The following is a 7,295-nucleotide window of genomic DNA, read 5'->3' on the forward strand; positions in this document are numbered from 1 at the left end:
AACTGATAGAAGCTATGTAAATCTTACCAAGATTCCAAGGTAAGATATACAAGAGTCTTACCAACCAAGGAGGCATTCTAATATTCAACAATATCATTGAAAGACACAGCAGATGTTGTGATGCTTTTAAGAATGTAACCTTATGAGATAAACTGCTTAAACATTAAACTTTCTGACTTCTAAAATCTAATCGAATATATGGCAGGTCTCAAATAGCATAAATTTCTCAATTCTGATTCCCTTGTAGCCATATAACCTTAGGTTCTTGCTTCTTCTTGAAATGGTCTCCTCTCCCCTATCTACCTCGCCACTCTTCAAAGCCCAATTTGAATCCCATTTCTGTCATAATGCCTTCTATGAAACTTGCAGCCATTTTGGCACTCTCCATTTTCCATCTTCTATCTTTTTGTTATAGCTTATACCTCGACATTTATCACTTTTATGATATATTTCTGATTCATTTTGTATGTATACATGCATAGATATATTGCCTTCTTTTTTTGAATAAATTTAAGGGGTACAGGTGCAGTTCTGTTTTACGGATATATTGTGTATTGGTGAGGTTTGGGCTTTTAGTGTATCTATCACCCAAACTATACAAACTTTTTGTGACAAAAATAACATTTACTGAACAACAGCTAGATGAATCAGGTATGGTGAAAGGTAGGTACCTTTCACAAACGTGAGGACTGAAAGAAACAATTTTTCAAAATAGATTTTGTCTCTATAGTTGAGGAAATGAGGTTTAATGACTTGTCTGGTAAGCAGCAGAGCTGAGATTAAAATCCAGGTTTGACACTTGAAGTCAGAATTTTTTCAAGCATACCACAGCCACATTAGAAGCTTATAAGGCAGGGACAATATATTCACTTCTTTGACACCCTAAAATGGATGCTCTCAACGGTACTGTTTAAACCAGCTATAGTTGTAAAGTATATCAAAAGTAATTTAAATAAATTTGAGCAGATTCCAGGTTTTCCATTTAAGGATACATTCCCTTACCTGCAATCCAATACACTTTCTTCAGTATGAGAAAAAGTGATAGTTATAGCTACCATGCAATTCTCATAGCTCATAGCCCATTATACCTTTTCCAAAGCTGTAGTGAATGATACCTAAAACTAATATATCACCAATAAAGTTGAGCAATTTTACTTTCTTCAAAATGTTTTTGGATTTGGTCTAACTTTAGAACATCCTTGTAAGTGTTCAGGACATGTGAGTGTCATCTGCATTGTGTTGGTAGTGGCAGAAAAAGGGCAGTTAGCACATGCAAAGAATATGGCACTACCTCTAATAATAACTGAATACCATTGGTTTTCCCATAAAAGTAATTTTAAAAAGGTAAGAAACATGCCATGTATGTTAAAAAGGACAGAAATACACCAAAGAAACAAGGATATTACATGTAGATGTTTTTATTAATATATAGTGTAAGTTTTGTCTTGTGATATTTTGGGGGTGGGAGTGGCAAATAGTGGTTTTCCCCAATATCCTGCATTTAGCAGAACTAGATTTAAACCATTCCAGGCAAATAAGAATATTTTTTAAAAAATTTTTTTATTTTGAAATAATTAGACTCATAGGAATTTGCAAAAGTAGTACAGAGAGACTCATGTACCCTTCACCCAGCATCTCCTAATGACATTTTATTTAGCTTTAGTTCAATATCAAAACCAGAAAGCTAACATTGGCACGTTACTGTTAAATACTGGACTAGAGAACTCATTCAGTTTTTACCATCTTTTAGCCTGTATTCATGTGTATGTGTGTGTAGTACGTATGTGTCTGTCTGTGTGGTTCTATGCAATTGTATCACATGTTCAGATCTGTAACCGGCACCACAATCAAGACACAAAACTATTTCATCACTGCCTCTAAGAAAAATAAAAAAGTTAGCTGGGCATGGTGGAGAAATCTATTATGCCACCACTTTATATTCACTCCTATCCTACCCGCCTCACTCCAGTCCCTGTACCCTGGCAGCCACTAATTTGTTCTTGATCTCTATAGCTTACTCATGTTGAGAACATTCTAGAAATGGAATCATATAGTATATAACCTTTTAAGATCAGCTTTTGTTTCATTCAGCATAATGCCCTCAAAGTTTATCCACATGGTTGCATGTATTAATAGCTCATCATTTGCTATTTCTAAGGATTATTCCATTGACGCATTAGGATTTATTCAACCAGTCACCTTGAAGGACATTTTGGTTGTCTCCAGCTTTGGGCTACTATAAGTAAAGATGTTATCAACATTCTCATACAGGTGGATATAAGTTTCCATTCATCTGGGAAAAGACCCAAGAGTCAAATTGCTAACTGATGTATCTCTATGCTGACTTTACTTAGAAACTGCCACCCTCTTTCTAGAGTTGCTAATTAATTTAATTTAATTTTATTTTATTCTGAGACGGAGTCTCGCTCTGTTGCCCAGGCTGGGACAACTTCAGCTCACTGCAACCTCCACCTCCCAGGTTCAAGTGATTCTCCTGCCTCAACCTCCTGAGTAGCTGGGATTACAGGTGCGTGCCACCACGCCCAGCCAACTTTTTTATTTTTCTTAGAGATGGGGGTTTCACCATGTTAGTCAGGCTGATCTCAGACTCCTGACCTCATGATCTGCCTGCCTCAGCTTCCCAAAGTGCTGGGATTACAGGCGTGAGGCACTAGGCCTGGCCATTTTATTTTTGAGACAGAGTCTCACTCTGTTGCCCAGGCTAGAGTACAGCAGCGCGATCTTAGCTCAGTGCAACCTCCACCTCCTGGGTTCAAGCGATTCTACTGCCTTCCCCTCCTGATTAGCTGGGATTACAAAAGCATGCCACCATATTCAGCTAATTTTTGTATTTTTGGTAGAGACAGGGTTTCACCATGTTGGCCAGAATGGTCTCAAAACTCCTGGGCTCAAGTGATCCTGCCTGCGTTGGCCTCCCAAAGTGCTGGGATTACAGATGTGAGCTACCACACCCGGCCAGCTGTATAATTTTATAATAACCAGCGAAGTATGAGTGACGCAGTTCTTCTGCATCCTCCAAACATCTGTTATTATCATTATTTTTAAAATTTCAAAATTGTTCTAATAGGTATATATTGATACCTCATTGATGTTGAACATGTTTTAATCTGCTTTTTTGCAATCTATATCTTCTATTTGGTGAAATATCTGTTCATGTCTTTTGTACATTTTATAATTGGATTTTCTGCTGTTGAGTTTTAAGAATTCTTCATATATTCAAAATATAAGGCCTTTGTAGGATATATGGTTTGCAAATATTCTTGCCCAGTCTATTGACTTTTATTCTACTCAGGAGTCTAACCTCTCACCCCATTCAGCAGTAATGAGAAACCTCTTCTACCAAGAGTCAATAGAAGCCCAAGTAGAAATCCTGGATTCTCATCTCTACCCACAGTAATGAGGCAGCACCCCTGCTCCACTGAAGTGGTATCACAGGAGGCCTGCTAAACAGAAGATTTACATAAGATTCAGAGTCCCCTAATACCCCACATTTCCAGATTTCAATTTAAAATATCATATCAAGAACCAATAAAATATCAATTTAAGTAAGACAATACAATCAATAGACACTAACATCAGGAAGACACAAACATTACAACTATCTGAAAGGTTTCAAAGTAGCCATCATAAAAGTGCTTCAAGGAATATTTATGAACATGCTTGAAATTAGTGAAAAAATAGAAGTCTCAGGAAATAAAGGATATAAAGAACCAAATGAAAAATACAGAACTGAAAAATATCAACTGACATATTAAAAACTCGACAGATGGGCTCCATAGCAAAACAGAGAAGACAGAGGTAAGTATTGGTGAACTTGAAGATAGAACAATAATTAGAAATACAATGCTTTCATATATTCAAGGCAAATGTTTAATCATTCACATTCTACATTTTCTGCAATTACAGTATGAAAAACATCAACTATCACTTAGGAACAGGAAGTCTGTCACACTGCCAGAGTTTTTCTGAAGAAATTAAATGGATGGACATTAATAATATATAAAAACAATTCTATCAGGCTTAATTAAAACACTGAAATCCCAGCTCTTGTTAATGTTCCATTATTATGCTGTACATCTTTGTTAAGTTTAGCTACAACTGATAGAAGCTATGTAAATCTTACCAATCAAGATTTCAAGGTAAGTTACACAAGAGTCTTGGTAACCAAGCAGGCATTCTAGTAGTCAATAATATCATTAAAATACACAGCGGATGTTGGGATGCTACCTAAGCTTAACAACAGGGAGAAAATAGACTAAAGAAAAAGAAAGTTAACAGTCTCAGGGACCTATGGAGCTGTAACAAAACACCTAACATCCTTTATTGAGCCCCAGAAGGATAGTGTAGGGGCACAAAAAGTACCAACAAAATAATGGTTGAGAATGTCTCAAAATTTGGCAAAAGACATAAACCTACAATTTCAAGAAGCTGAGTAACCCAAATATGGCTAAGCCCAAAGAAATTCACACCAAGACACATCATAATTAAACTTATAAAAGCTAAAGACAGAGAAAAAAAATCTTAAACCTGCTAGATAAAAATGTGTTATGTATAAGGGAAAAACAATCTTAAGACAGCAGATTTCCAGGGAGGCCAGCAGTAAGTGGCACAACATTTTTCAAGTGGAGAAAGAAAAGAACTGTCAACCTAGTATCCTATACTGGGCAAAATTAGCCTTTGTGAATGAAGGGAATATCAAGACATTTTCAGATTAAGGAAAGCTAAGAGAATTAGTTACCAGAAGGCCTGCTTTAAAAGAATTGCTCAAGAAATTTCTTCATACAACAAGTGAAAGCAGAAGGAAACCTGGAAAATCAGGAACGAAGGAAGAGCAATGGAAATGGTAAATATCTGCATAAATATAACAACATATTCTTCTCTTTCGTTCTTTAAAAATACATTTGATAGTTAAAAACAAAATTTAAATTTGTCTAGAAAGATTCCATAGAGTAAGAAAAAATAAATCACTGACTGATGGGGTTTATAGTATATATAGATATAATATATGAAACAACTGTAAATATAAAGAGGGAAGGTAAGAGAATTTACAGAGTAGTAAGTTTTTACACTTCATTTGAAGTAGTAAAATATTCTAAGCAGACTGTTAAAAGTTAATTATGTATATTATAATTTCTAGAGTGACCACAACAAAATTATATAAAGATAAACTAAAACGCACAGTGGATAAATTAAAATGAGATAGTAAAGCCTGTTCAAATAACATAAAAGGTGACAGTAAAGGTAAAGCCAAATAACTAAATACATTTATCAGAAAACACATAATAAAATAGTAGACTGAAATCCAAATATATAAACAATACCAATATTATCAATATATTATTATGATTAAAGAAATCAATTACTAATACACCAACATACTAGCAATGAACAGTCAGAAACCAAAATTTTAAAAAGAAAATTATTTACATTGCCCCCATCAAATAAAAAAATTAAATCTAACCCAGAGTCTCAACTTCCAGCTCTACTGACAGTTTGAGTGCCATAATTCTTTCTTGTGGGAAGAGCTATTCCGTACATTGTACGATGTTTAGCAGTGTCCTTAACTTCTACCCAATATATACCAGTAGTATACCCCATCCCCTCTAGTTGTGACCTATAAAAATGTCTCCAGACTGCCTAAAATCCCCTTGGGGTCAAAATCACCCCTGGTTTGGAACCACCGGTCTAATCAAACATGTATCAGGTCTGTATGTTGAAAGCGATTAATGCTGATGAAATACATCAAAGAAAAGCTAAATAAATGGAGAGACATACTACATTCATCCAATGGAAGATATGACCTAGTAAGGATGTCAATTCTCCTCAAATTGATCTACGTTTTTAAAATAAAATTTCATTGAAAATATCATCTGGTTTCTTTGATACAAGACCTTTAATAGCTACAGAAAAGCTTATTCTAAAATTTATATGCAGAGGCAAAAAAACTAGAACAGTAAAAAACAATTTTGAAAAGAAGGGAAGAAAGTTGGAAGAATCACCCTACCTGGTTTTAAAACTTACTATAATACTACAAATATATATAAACTAAAAATATAAAGATAATGTGCTACTGGTGAATGCAGAAACACAAAGATCAATGAAACAATAGATTCCAGAAAAAGACTCCATATATAATCACTATGGTAGAAAGAATAATGGCTCCCCAAAGACATCCATGTACCAATTTCTACAACCTATAAAGATGATACCTTATATAGCAAAATGAACTTTGCAGGGTATCCTTGATTATGTAGGTAGGCCAAATTTAATTACAGGAGTCCTTATAAGAGAGAGGCAGGAGAGTCAAAGTCAAGAGAGAATATAAGATGAAGGAAAGCAGAAGGGTCAGAGTCAGAAAGAGATTGAACATGCTGTTGACACTGAAGACAGAATAAGAGGCCCTGAGCTAAGGAATGTAGGTAAACTCTAGAGGCAGGAAAAGGCAAGGAAATAGATTTTCCTCAAGAGCTTCTGGAGGGAGCACAGCCATGCCAAATACCTTTATTGCCATCCAGTGAAACATAATTTTGGATTTCTGACCTCCAGAAATGTAAGAATATAAATTTGTGCCATTTTCAGCTACCATGTTTGTGATAATCTCTTATAGCAGCAACAGGAAACAAAGGAAATTGAATGGGGAAAGGACAGCCTTGGTGTTGAAACAACTGGACAAAAAATTTAATTTCAACCTAAACCTCATACAAGAATTCATTCAAAATGTAGCACTTTAGTTCAGTTCAGACATTTTTTTTTTTTTTTTAAAAATGCGGCAAAGATCTAAATGTAAAAGAGAAAAATATGTAAAAATTTAGAAGAAAACAAAAGAGAAAATCTTAATGACCTTGGGTTAGGCAAACAGTTCTTAGACATGACAACAAAAGCATAATCCATAAAGGAAAAAAATAATAAACTGAAATTCATCAAAATTAACAACATTTGTTCTACATAAAACACTATTAAGGGGATTAAAAAACAAGCTACAGATGAGAGAATATATCTGCAAATCATATATCTGATAAAGGTTTCATATCAGGATATATAAAGAATTCACTAAAGTTGAGAGGAAAAACAAATAGCCCAATTAAAAAATAGACAAAATGCTTAAACAGGCATTTCACAAAAGGAAAACATACAAATGGAAACTAAATGCACACAAAACTGCTTAATATCACAAGCCTTAAGAGAAATGTAAAGTAAAATCACAAGATACCACCATTTACCTGACAATACCAAGAGTTGACAAAGAAGCAAAGCAACAGGAACTCTTTCATATA

General features: G+C 34.6%; 1 protein-coding gene across 2 annotated transcripts in view; it reads right to left on the reverse strand.

Annotated features, from left to right (window-relative positions):
* ABCB7 (ATP binding cassette subfamily B member 7) overlaps nt 1-7,295 on the reverse strand; it is a 125,393-nt gene that overhangs the window by 24,438 nt on the left and 93,660 nt on the right. The window lies entirely within an intron of this gene.

This window comes from Cebus imitator, unplaced genomic scaffold (assembly GCF_001604975.1).
Source record: "Cebus imitator isolate Cc_AM_T3 unplaced genomic scaffold, Cebus_imitator-1.0 Scaffold570, whole genome shotgun sequence".
Lineage (NCBI taxonomy): Eukaryota > Metazoa > Chordata > Mammalia > Primates > Cebidae > Cebus > Cebus imitator.